The 12,885-nt window shown below is 38.2% G+C and overlaps 1 protein-coding gene across 1 annotated transcript in view; it reads right to left on the bottom strand.

Annotated features, from left to right (window-relative positions):
• Positions 1 to 4,790: 4,790 nt before the first annotated feature.
• LOC137940147 (calpain-type cysteine protease DEK1-like) overlaps positions 4,791 to 12,885 on the bottom strand; it is a 51,642-nt gene continuing 43,547 nt past the window's right edge. The window contains exon 32 of the mRNA XM_068785085.1: positions 4,791 to 5,476. The gene's annotated coding sequence lies outside the window, so the exon portion shown is untranslated. The remainder of the gene's footprint in view (positions 5,477 to 12,885) is intronic.

Below are 12,885 nucleotides of genomic sequence, written 5' to 3'. Positions count from 1 at the left end.
ATACAAATGTTGACTGGGTAAGGAATATTTTAGATAGAAAATCCACCTCAGACTATTTTACTTTTGTTGGAGGAAACCTAGTTACCTGGAAAAGTAAGAAACAAAAGGAGGTAGCATTACCAAGTGTTGAAGTTCAATTTCATGGGATGGCTAATGGTCTTTGTCAGTTTTTCCGGCTTCGAAGATTATTAACCGAAATTGGCTTTGGAACAAACTGTGAGATGGACTTATTCTGTGATAAGAAGGCGGCTATTGATATTTCACATAACCTGGTTCAGCATGATCAGACTAAACATGTGGAAGTAGATCGGCACTTCATCAAGCAAAACCTTGAGGCAAAGATAATTCGTTTTATGCTTGTTAAATCTGAAGACCAATTGGCAGACATACTTACCAAAGCAGTATGCACTAGGAATTTCTACAACTCACTTGGCAATTTTGGCATTAAAGATCTATATGCACCAATTTGAGGGGCACTGTTGGAGTGAGATCCTGCAGAGGAGGACTTCTTCCTCCATCGAACTGTCTTCCAAATCCATAAAAACAGAGGAAGAAGTCCTTCGTAACAACAACTTCGGAGATGATCTGAGAGGCAGGTTTAATTCATTTGTAATCTTTGTATATAAATATGGATGTATTTGTATGAAATGATGAATAAGAAAGAAAGATTTACCGAAAGTCTACACGTGGCACACACATACATTAAATTCATATTGTAAATTGACATTTCACATCGTGTTTTCTTTCTAGGGAGAACCAAATTTTCTCCCATGTTATAAGCCTAAATCCCATGACCTCTATATAATTTGACACATATAGCTTTTTTATGGTTTTGGTCAATCTGAAAATTTCATATGGTGCTTGTAGTCATGTACAACTCTTCAATACGTATTCATTTTGATTGTCTTATGATCTGTTTGGAACCCCTAAAAAAGAAAAGAAAATGAAAATATGACCATTATTATTCCCAAAAATAGTTGGTGAAAATGTGGTAATTATCAAATTCTCCTTTTCACTAACTATTTTGAGAATAATAATGGTAAAATTCTCTTTTCTTTTCTTTTCCATGGGGTTTCAAACAGACCCTTAGGGTTTCATAAGGAAATTTATCATGGTATTGTATCTTTGGATGCACTAACAAAGTAAAATATCAGTTGCTTTACATGATAGCAAAATGAACAAAAATGAGAATTAAATGTATAAAGAGGATTATACTTTTCGCTTGTGTAGTAATACAAGTTCCAGGTAAGGCATGAAGGGTTATGCAAACAGTAGATTGGGTGAAATAGTTTTTGTTCAACATGTGAGTAGTTACTTTCTTTCATGACACAACTGTATTTTTGTTTTTAGGACAGTTTATGTTGCCCAACGGAAAAAAAGCTGAATTTTTTTTCTTATTGACTAACATTTGTCTACTTTTTTTATAGAAAAAGTTTTTCTTTGACTGATTTTTTTTCTTTTTAACCATTCTTGAATTAATTTTTTCATATTTCAGTCACCTATGTTGAATTCTAGGATTTCATACTTTATAGAAGGCTGGTTGAAGTGAAGAAGGTGAGGAGAGAAAGAGGAGAAGAAGAGATGAAACAAAAGGAGATTAAGGTTTAAAGAGAATGGACTTGTAAAGGAGAAGATGAGGAACCAATAGGAAAGTTGGCTGACTTGAATTAGGTCGATTTCTCTCATTTTCTATATTTATATTGAGAAAAAAGTATTATAAAGGGCCTAAACTATCCTTCTAAAATCATGTAATATTTATTGTTGGAAGTATGTAAAAATTATATCTATGTCATGTATGAGTACATCGAATAGTTTTCTTTCTCGTTAGCGCTTCATGGTGCATGTGTTGGTTGAGGTAACTTCTCAAGAACGGGATGAATTAAGATTTTACAATTAAAAACTAGGTGTTTATATGTAAAATTTAGGTAAATCAAAAAACAAAAGCATAGACCATAATAGAATATAATTTTTTTTTATCGATGATCCCCTATTAGTAGTCATTGCCCAAAAAACCATGCTTGAGAAATTTTCACTAATAAGCTCTATTAGCTAAAACTTTATACAAAATAGATTCTGACTCTCTTTTAAGTTATACTCAAATACACAATTAAAAATCATTGTTTGAGACAATACAACTAGATTCTAGATCCAACAAAACTTTTTTATCTAGATTATGAGTTCTAGATCAAACTTGATACGAAAAGTGGAAAATACAAAAAGAAAAGGAAAACGTACACCCTTGAATTTTGGAGAGACAATCACTTAGAGATTTTCAAGTCCCCAATCTTTACTGCACTATAGAATTGGAGTTTTGAAATACTAGAATGCACAATGAATTCTAGAGAGAAACAATGATTTTGAAAGAATATAGCACTATTTCTGTTAAAAGTAGATTTGTGAAAAAATTTCAAGTAAAATAATTCTTGAATGCAATAAATTGCCATTAAATGCTCACATTAGTTTTTCTATAGGAGTTTGGAGGGGTATTTATAAGTTTTCCTACCAAACTAGCCACTGTTTGCCTATCTTAAAAAAGTTACAAAAAGTGTCTATCAACCACTGAAAAGGTATGGTCAATGAACCATGTAAAACGACTATATTTTTTATTTTTCCAGCTTTGTTGATCGATGAGTTGGATCCTCAACTTCTCAAAAATGGTCAATTGATCGATCAATCTAAGTAGGTTGATGGATCATGCTATATGGTGTTGGTTATGTAGTTCTCAAGGATGGTCTGTTTTCTTACTTGATCCCTATGATATTTGGTATTTGGCCCAAACCTAGTACAAAGTCAACAAATAGGAGTATCTGCTCTTAGCGAAGAGGAGCTTACAAGATCGGTTGAGTCAGAGTCTTGACAAATACAACTCGACAAGTAAGTAGTTATTAGAGTGGCAACTACATACAAAAATGGTTTTGGTAAAATTTAATGGTGAAGTAATTAAATTGAGGAGATTTTGAGCATTTAGGTGAAGGAATCCTTAGTAGTTGTGCAAAGGGCCAATGTCGATGGGAGAGAGTTTTCACAGAGACAATCTCTCCCCTTGGATAAAAGGGCATTTTTAGGCATACTAACACATTTATATTGTATTAGTCACATACTATCATCATTTCCTTCCTCATCAGTCATGTGTGGACTCACTTATTAACATTTGGTAAAATGCAACCTTTGGCCTAGGTCAGTCGAGCAAGCTGGCACCTAGAGGTGGCATTGAACCGAGCCGGTTCGTGAGTGACTCGAGCTCGGCTCAGTTCCAACTCGGAATGATTTGATTTATTTGGATCTTGAACCGAGTTCAAGATCCAGATAAGGCTTGTTTGAGTTAACAAGTTGAACTCGACCGAACCATGGTTCAGTTCAAAAGCTCGCGAGCCAACTCGTTAACTTAACGAGGGCTCAGAGATCAGGACCGGGAGTCGTCTTTGATTTCTTCCTCCCCTCGTTTGTTGTCGCCGATCCTTATCACCGCTAAGCCCCTCCTATCGGCTATTGTGGCCACCTCTGTTACTGTCGACAATTGATCGCTAACCGCCTTCGCCGCTGCGTTGGTCGATTTCTTCCTCCCCTCGTCTGCCTTAGCGATTGCTTCCGTCACCGCCGCCTCCGTCGCAACTATTAGTCCTGACGACAACTCCTCGCCGGCGCCGCTAGACCCCCTCCCCCTCCCCGCATCGTCTCGACAGAAAACCAGAGTAGATTAGGGGAGAAATATTTTCCCCCCTGTGCGCACGAAGACATCGTGCGATTTCGCACTTACGAGATCACAAGCACGTGAAAAAAAATATTTCTTGAACTTTGGCTGTCTCTTCCTCATGCCTCATGAAGAGACTCAAATTGTTTGAGGTACCCTCTTAATGCTAACTCCACTCAAGTTTTTTAAATGAACGGATTGGTAACATTTTAGAACTGTTGTTGTATGAATCTATGCTCCAAAGAAAAAACGAAAAATGGGCATACGATTAAGTCATCCAAAACCATTTTTCTTAAAATTTTATCTCTGTCTCCATGATCTAGTTTTCTAGTCCTTGAATCAGAACGATATGATTAAGTACAAATGAACAAAACTAGTGTTGCTTTTTAAAGAAATATTTTTGTGGATGATTATTGAATAAAATTTATGCATAATCATGAAGCTTTTATGAATAATTTTATGCAGTGTAGAGATAATTTTTTGCAAAGTTAATATTTAGAGGTTATGTCCAATTTTAAGTTGAGGTTATATCCAATTTTATGTAAAATGTATACATATACAAAGTTTTAAATATAGGTTGATGCTCGAACTCAGTTAAAATTATCTGGTTTGAGCTTCGAACTAGACTCGGCTCGGCTCTATGCCACCCCTACTGTCACCGCATTGGGGTTTATGTTGTCCTTGTGACATTTGACCCAAGTCATTGACCAGCCTTTTCCTCGATGGTGACGAACAACGAGATGACAAGAATACATGCCTCTGTCTTTGGCATGAGGAAATTGTTTGTTTAACTAAGAGCTTAACACAATTAACATTAAACAATTTAACATAATCTAACTCTATATGTAGCATAAATTAAGAAATTTACAAGTATGGCAAAATATTATTTAAACAGGGTAAAATATTATAATTCAGACCACAAATTGCCAAATCATGCAAATCTATGATTGAACCTGGAACTAGGTCTGTCACGTTTACTATTTAAAGTTGCAATTTCTTGGATGATTAGCAGCATCTTTTTCTTCTTTTTTCCACCAAATTATGTTAAAATACGAGAAAAACAAGGATAAGGAGATCAAAGTGAGAGGTCATATTCGAAAGCTTTTACAGCTGTAACTGGTTTTGCAACATTTTTATAATAGTTACAATATGAATGGCTGTTAATGGGGGCTGTACAGTAACAAAAAAAAAAAAAAACCTACAAATCCTATTGATATGGGCAACCCTGTGCCTCAGCAAGCTTAGAAAAGTCAAAATACTCGCATCCCTTGCAAAAATCCATGCTGATAACGCGAAAACTAGCTAGCCACTAAATACACGTTAAAAACGGGGCTTTTTTTCCAAGGAATCTGTATTTACAGCAATCAAAGACTTGGGGCGCTTCAAAACTGCAACAGAAGTCCGAACGACTCCTGCCACAAGCCCTATTATTTCTTCTCAGCCTTTACAAGAAATTCACAGATTCCATGCCCACTACACCTTTTCCCTGTAACAGAGATTTACCGCTATTTACAGTTTTGGCCAGTACCCGGAACCAAGAACTAGAACACAGGGCTGGCAGGCACTTCGACAGAACCAGCAGGCTGCTGTCAGATACACCTCACCGGTAGCCACATCCAGCTTCGCCCGTGAAAGGAATCCTCCAATGCCCAGTTCTTGAAAAGCTCGCCTGTCACTTGGCATGAGCAACTTTCAAGCATGGGGAACTCGGATTTACCGCACCATATATCATGTCCAAGAAAGTCATCCGTGACATTGACAAGGACGGCATCATCCATTAACACCCTGTTACAACGAGACAGGAAAATAAATTTGCCTTCAGACTAAATTGAAAATATGGGATCCCAAAAGAATAATAACACAGAAAATTCCAATTTAGCAACCACTTGTGAGAGTATAAAACTTCGCTACTCCTCTTTCAGTACCAATAAATATCATATCCAGCAACTTGAAATATCAGCTCTTCAGTACTAATAAACCCATGATCCTTGTGGTACTCTTCATTACCAGCCACAAAAATGAAAACAAGGCATGTGATTGCACAAACAAAATTAGCACAACAGACTCTTCAATTTTGCAACTAAATATTGTGCTAGAACACCATACTTACCAATTATATGTTAGTTGACAGCAATGTATTTTAGACTTTCAATAAAAAATTATAAATAAATCCCAAAGAAAAAGCTCAGTGGAATAGTGGGAACACCTATACAAACTGTTGTACAAGCATAAGTGATGAAGGGTATTCTGTCTTTTGTAATGTCTTGCTTACTGACCTAATAAAAGTGGTGAAGGGTCGATCATTCCCCCAACGAGACTGCTGCATATCACAGTTTTCTCTCTCATTGCATTCTTCTCTGTTCTCTGTTTTATCAATCTTACATGGTATCAAAGCCACACAAGGAGAGGAGTTTCAGACTACTGTTTACTCTCCTTGAAGCCTACGACCATCTCCAGGATTCCTCTCCTCTGCTAAGTGACCTTAAAGGTTAGTGTATTACCTTTCTTTGTGCCATAACCTGAGGGTTAATGTTTGTGCCTACTGCATAAAGCAGTTTTTTTTATGTGCTGTCTTTTTAGGGGCTCATTACTGCCCTCTGGAGGGTGTCTGATGGTCTGAGCAGGGTTTGAGATTGCTCGTTTTGTGTATTTTTGGTGACTCTGTTAGGATTTAAAGTTGCAAAAGTGTATTTGTAGGAGCATCCAAGTTGTTGTCATCAATAGGTACTTATATAGTGTTTGTCGATATTCCAGCATACATATCAGTAGGACATCAATCTAGAATCATTGGAAGTGATTTGTGCAGGCTTGAATTCTGACTAAAGCCAGAATATTGCTGGCTAATGTTTTCTGTGAGAAATTGATCTATGACAGATAAGGAGAAGTTATTACACCTACCAAGACATCAAGATCTGCAGAGACCAAAGACTACATTCATAGCACATCTATCAAGCTGAATAGATCAAATTACTTAAATTGGTCCAGGGCTGTTAAGAAGTTCTTGATTGCCAAGAGGAAGGTGAAGTATATCCATGATAGTCTTCCTGATCCTATGATTGAGGATTGAGAGGCAGAAAATTATCAGTTTCAGACTTGGATGTCAAATTATATGCCCATGTAAGTGACCAAGTTATGAGATGTGATACGACCAAAGATATGAGGAAGACTCTGGAGTCAATTGCCCAAGAGAGCAATCTTTCCCGAGCCTATGAGTTATATCTCAGATTTTTCAGCATGACAAGAAAAGAAAAGACAATTACAGAATATTTTACAAAGATGTGTGGATGTTACAAGAAATTGCAGTGTTTTATTCCCATCACAACAAACATGAAAAAGCTTAGGGAAAAGAAGGTCAAATTCAAGTTGCCAGGTTCTTGGATGGTCTGCAGCCTAATTATGATGCTTTGCATGCACAAATGCTAGCAGATGATGTTGTTCTGACACTTAAGAAAGCCAGAGCTGAAAGTGCAGTTATGTCCAAGGGAGCTCAAGAAACTAAAAGCTCAGATGCTATTGCCTTTAATTTGTCTGCCACCCTGCTTGATCAGATTCAAAGAATGAGGGAAAAGTAGGGGAGATGGTCATGACAATGGTGGCCGTGGTCATGCTCAAAAATGTGAGCACTGGTTGATCTAACCACAATTCAAAGAAATGTCAGAATAACTTGTAAGCTAACTCAAGTATCCCTTGTATCTAGAGCAAGGGAAACTTTCTCCAGCGCCTAGGACAACTTACAGCTACTCCTACATCTACTTCTGTTACCAGCACATCTTCCTCTGCCAGCACTATCTAAGCTACATTAGGCATCTCTGCACTTCATTGAGTCATCTACATCTCCATGAATTATTGATTCTGAGCATCAGTCCAGATGGCTTGTCTTCATCTGTTATAGGTGAAGGTGTAGTTCATCCTACTCCTCAGCTTCCTCTATCCTCTGTTTTATATGTTCCAAAGTTCCCAATTAAATCATTGTCAGTTAGTCAACCCACCGAGTCCTTAAATTGTTCTATTACATTTTTTTCCTTCTCATTGTGTCTACCAGAATTTGTAATCGAGGAAGATGACTAGTTCTAGACATGAACATGAAGGTACACCTCATTTTTCTGTCTTTTGAATCCACATAGGTTGTTTCCTTTACCTCTTCCTGTAATGGGTTTTCCCATGGTATCCCCACTGTGATAGATATTTCCTTTACCCTAAACCCTAAGTCCTTCGTTGTGTCCCTATCTAGTATTGTTGTCACTAACAAATGCAAGATGTCTTGTCGCCTGAGTGGAAGAAGGCTATGGATGCTCTATTGACTCGGCACACTTAGATTTTAGTTGATCCACCTATTGTGCGGGGGTACTGTAGGGCATACAGGGTCAAGTATAATGTTTAAGGTATAGTGAACAATTTTAAGGCATATTTGGTTGCCAAGGTTACACGCAGACATATGGAGTGGATGTTTTAGATACTTTTTCTCCAGTGGCAGAATGAGTATTGTCCGCATGTTAATTTTTTTTACAATTAATAAGAGGTAATTGTTGTACCAATTGGATATTAAAAATGCATATTTTTATGGCGACTTTCAAAAGGAAATCTAAATGGAGCAACCTCCTAGGTATGTAGCTTAAAGTGTTATTGGAAAGGTATGTAAATTGCATAAATCTATCTATGATTTGAAGCAATCTCCAAGGGCATGGTTTAGTAAATTCAGTAAAGTTGTAACTTCTTTTGTCTTTGCGAGTCATTGTGATTATTACATGTTTGTTTGCATCAATCTTCTAAAATTGTGGTACTTGTGGTATGTGTAGATGATCTTGTGTTATCTAAAGGTAACAATAAAAAAATTGGAGTATAACAAAGCACATTTTTAGACCAAGGACCTTGGAAAGTTGAAAATATTTTCTAGGAATTGAAGTTGCTTAGATCAAAGGAAGTGTGGTGTTTCCTTAAACCAAGTATTACTAACATGTTGCATGAGTATGGGTTATTAGGAGCTAAGTCAACAAGAACACCTATTGAACTTGGTCATTATCATTTTAAATGAAGAGGGTCCCTTACTAAGAGACGACAATGTACAAGAGACTAGTCAGTGTGGTGAGTCAATCCATGGAGAGTCCTCACAAGATTCATCTTGAAGCAACTCAAAGAAATCTACACTATTTGAAAGGAGCACCTAGTAAAGAGTTATTCTATAAATATGAACATTTAAAAGTTGAGTGATATTCAAAAGTTCCAAGATGGTAAAAAAAATCTACAACAAGTTTTTGTGTATTTATTGGAGACAATCTCATAAGTTGGAAGAGCAAAAAGCAAAATATTATGGCTCATTCAAGTGTAGAAGCTAAGTACCATATCATAGCTCATGCAATGAGTGAACTTATGTAGTTTAAGTCAGGTTTAAAAGAGTTGAAATTTGCATCTGATGACCTGATGGTATTAAAGTGTCAGAACCAAGCACCAATCTTTGTTGCTAGCAACTTAGTTCTCCATGAGAATACATAAGTCATTCTTCACTTTGTACATGATGCTATGATTAATGGGAAAGTTGTTACCCTTTATCTCAAAACACTAGACCAAATTGGAAGCCCTCAAAAGACGAGAGTCTGGTAATTTTTGTAACAAGTTGGGGTTATTTGATATATATGCCCTAGCTTTAAGGAGGCAATGTTCAAGTTCATATGAAAAGTAGTGATTTAAAAAACAATGCTTATTATGGAAAACAAGGATTTAGAAAAACATTGATTAAAAACTATTGTAGAAGTATAAATGATGAGGTTATATTTGTCCTTTGGAATATCTTGCTTAGTAACTTAATAGAAGTGCTTAGGGGTTGATCTTTTCCCCTAATGAAACTGTTGCCCATTGCCAAAGAGAGACAAAGGAGGGTAAGGGAGGCCCTCGCCCTGCACTTTTCTTCCCATCCTTGATCTAAAAGAGGCGAGGGAAGAAAAGGGCCTCCCTCCTCCCCCCACCACACTTCTTGAGGCCATCCAACCAAAAGGAGACTAAAACAGGGTCTTTTAGATATGAACCACCTTTTTATTGTTCTTTAAAGCACATAATTTTTTAGAACATTAAAAAAATAGATGAATGATTATATTATTATTTAAACCAAATTAAAATCAAATAATTGGTTATTTTGGTAACATAAATCATTTATACAAGCATTGTTTTGATATTTTAATAACTTCTTTCATTTCATGAATAATCGATAAACTTTTCTCAAAAAATGAAATAGATGAAATATTTTAAGTAATTTTGTTATTTCATCCATAAACAATTATTCAGAGCTCATTTGTTAATCAATAACTTAAAACATTAGGCATTCAATTTTTTTAAGTATTTAATATTATTTATACTTTTAAATAAAATAAATTCATAACATATTTTTTTTAGAGTTTTGATTTAGTGGTATGAAATGTGCACAATCCCCTTCAATCTCCTTAGTGATAAATCCATCTTATAGATGATTTTTTTTAGTGAAATGATAATTTTATTAAAGGAGAAGGCATACAAACCAAAGATTAAATGAGTGTTCCCCTTACAACAAGAGATTGGAGGGAGGCTCCATCCTTAGCAAGAGAGTCAGTTGATCTTGGTACATGCGTCCAAAAACATTTAAAAAAGGAAACAATGTCCAAATTTTGATGAAGAACGGTCCAATGCCTCCACCGAGGGGGGATATAGATATTGATGAACACCAGTTGAAAACAACTTGTGAGTCTCCATCAATGATGAGAGGCCCACCGAAATGGTCTCTAAAAATGGAGAGGCCTTGAAGGAGAGCAAAGAGCTCTGCTTCGGTAGAGTCAGCAACGCCCATCGAACCAGACTAAGTGATGAGAGATTGTCCCTCAGAGAATGACACCATCAAATCCTGCAAAGCCCAAACTACCACAGGCATTGCCGTCGAAGTTCAGCATAAGAACTCCTTGAGGAGGAGGCGTCCAGGCTTGATTGATGGGTGGGGAACCGAGGCTGTCCAATTGAAGAGCAGCAATGAACTGACCATGCAGAATTCTTTTCTGGTATGTAACCAGGCCGATACATGGCTGATGATGTTGTTGGCCACACCCTCAATGCAGCTGGCCTTGAAATTGAAACGTGAGTTGTTTCTCTCCTACCAAAGGGCCCATGGAATCTGGCCAATACAAGAGGAGAGGATGAGCTAAGTAGAGTGGGAAGGGAAGGGCCGGTGAGGAGTCTGCAGGTGTCAAGGAGATTATTGGGCAGGCATAGCTGAAGGCCAATTCGTTTGAACATGCTAGCCCAGACTGACCAAGCACAGTGACAATAGAGGAGAAGATGAGATGTCATTTCCTGAGTAGAGTTGCAAAAGTGTGTAAGGTACAAGGTGTAGAGTTGCCTCTCTTGTGAAGGTTGACAGCGGTAAGGATTTTGTCCCCACAGCACACCAGAGAAAGAACGTCATCTTGAGGGGGGCAGACAATCTTCAAATAAAGGTCACCTCATGGGGAGAAGAAGGGGTGGACCAGCTATTGATGGGCTATATGCTGAAGTTACAGAAAATATACCCTTCTCCTCGTGACGCCAGATAATTTTATCATTAGTGTGATGGTGAATACGAATTTTTTTGAAGTTCCATGGTTAGGGAGGAGACGAGGTTAGCCTCACTCTCACTTAGGCCCCGGCAGAAATTGAAATTCAAGCAAGTAGGAGGGGACCAGGAGTCAGCAACCAAGGCATGAGGCTGAGTGCTGATCGGGAGGAGCAGCAGGTAGGTAGAGCAGAGAGGTCCTCAGTCACACCAACAATCTATCCAAAATTTCATAGTAGTGCCGTTTCCAGCAAAGAAACGGATCCCTTTCTCCAAGGCGTCTGGAATGGGGTAGAAAGCTCGCCATAGGGGAGAGGTGCTGACATCTTCCTCCAGAAATCCGCCAGGTGGAGCTCCAGTTGAGGTAGGAGGCAACCATCAGTCTCCAGATTGCGTTGGGCATGGCGTCAAACTTCAAGAACCACTTCAGAATGAAGGTTTTGTTCATGTCAAAAGTGTTGCAAACATCACTCCAATTAACTAGGTGGTACTTGAAGCCATCACATGCACCAAGCTAGAGGAACCTCCATTTGAGGGCATCAATTTTCCGGCAGACGGCAGCCAGTCAGTGGAGGAATGAAAAGAAGTAGTTTGGTATCCCAGCTAGGTACGAGTTAAGGAGGATTAGACAACCTACCTTGGATAGAAGTCTTCCTCTCCAAGTTGCTAGCCACCATTCAAGTCCTTCCATTACTGGATCCCAAAGATGATTATGAGGTCGGCAGTCAAAGACAGGTAGGCCCAAGTAGAGTACTAATCTCAGAGTCCAGGTGTGCTGCCATGGATTGAAGCAGAATAGGCTCAATGTTGTAGCAGATAAGAGTGTTTTCTGCCATTTGACCTTCAGGCCTGAGGTAAATTTGAAGAACCCAATGAGAGCTTTAAGATGCTTGATTTGGTCCATTGTGCCAACGCCAAATAGGATGGTATCATCAGCAAATTGAAGGGGAGAGACATTGAAGGCTGGCTCAGGGGAAGTGAGCATTAACCATCCAATCTGCCTAGCAGTAGAGACCAACACTAAAAGATATTCAGCCACAATGTTGAAGATGAGGGGCAACAGTAGGTCCCCTGGCTGGATTCCTCTGGAACTCTTGAAATAACCACAAATTGTGTCGTTCAATAAGAGACAAGGATGGGGAACTGACACAGCTCCTTATCCAGAATTGTAATTTATCTCAAAAGCCCATTCTACTAAGAAGATCACGCAGAAGGCGCCAATTCACACGATCAAAACCTTTTTCCAAATCAATTTTGAAAGGGGTTGACCAGATTTCTTGAAATGGTTGAGGATCCCATGTGTGGCCATGGCCATGTCAAGGATAGTCCGTCCTTTGATGAATGCTTTGAAACGGTGAGAGAGGATGCAAGAGATAATTTTATATGCACTAGAGACCAGACTGATCGGCCGGTAGTCCATGGGGTGCTCAATAAAGACCTTAGGGATCAGAGTAATAAAAGTTGCTTCCAAACTCTTGACGATGATCCCTCAATGGTAGAAGAAGTTGGCCATGGCAAGAATGTCATCTTTAATAATAAGACAGCATCAACGATAGAAATCGACTAGGCATCGGGGCCCGGAGCTCAATCAGTGGGCATGCCCAAAGTGGCACATTCAATCTCCTTAGTGGAGAAGGGCAGTTCAAAG

This window comes from Aristolochia californica, unplaced genomic scaffold (assembly GCF_029961685.1).
Source record: "Aristolochia californica isolate CCGP_79_NKW_82.1479 unplaced genomic scaffold, dmAriCali1.0.hap1 SCAF_9, whole genome shotgun sequence".
Taxonomy (NCBI): Eukaryota; Viridiplantae; Streptophyta; class Magnoliopsida; order Piperales; family Aristolochiaceae; genus Aristolochia; species Aristolochia californica.
Note: the sequence above shows the minus strand (reverse complement) of the source record. Positions and strands in the feature narration are given on the sequence as shown.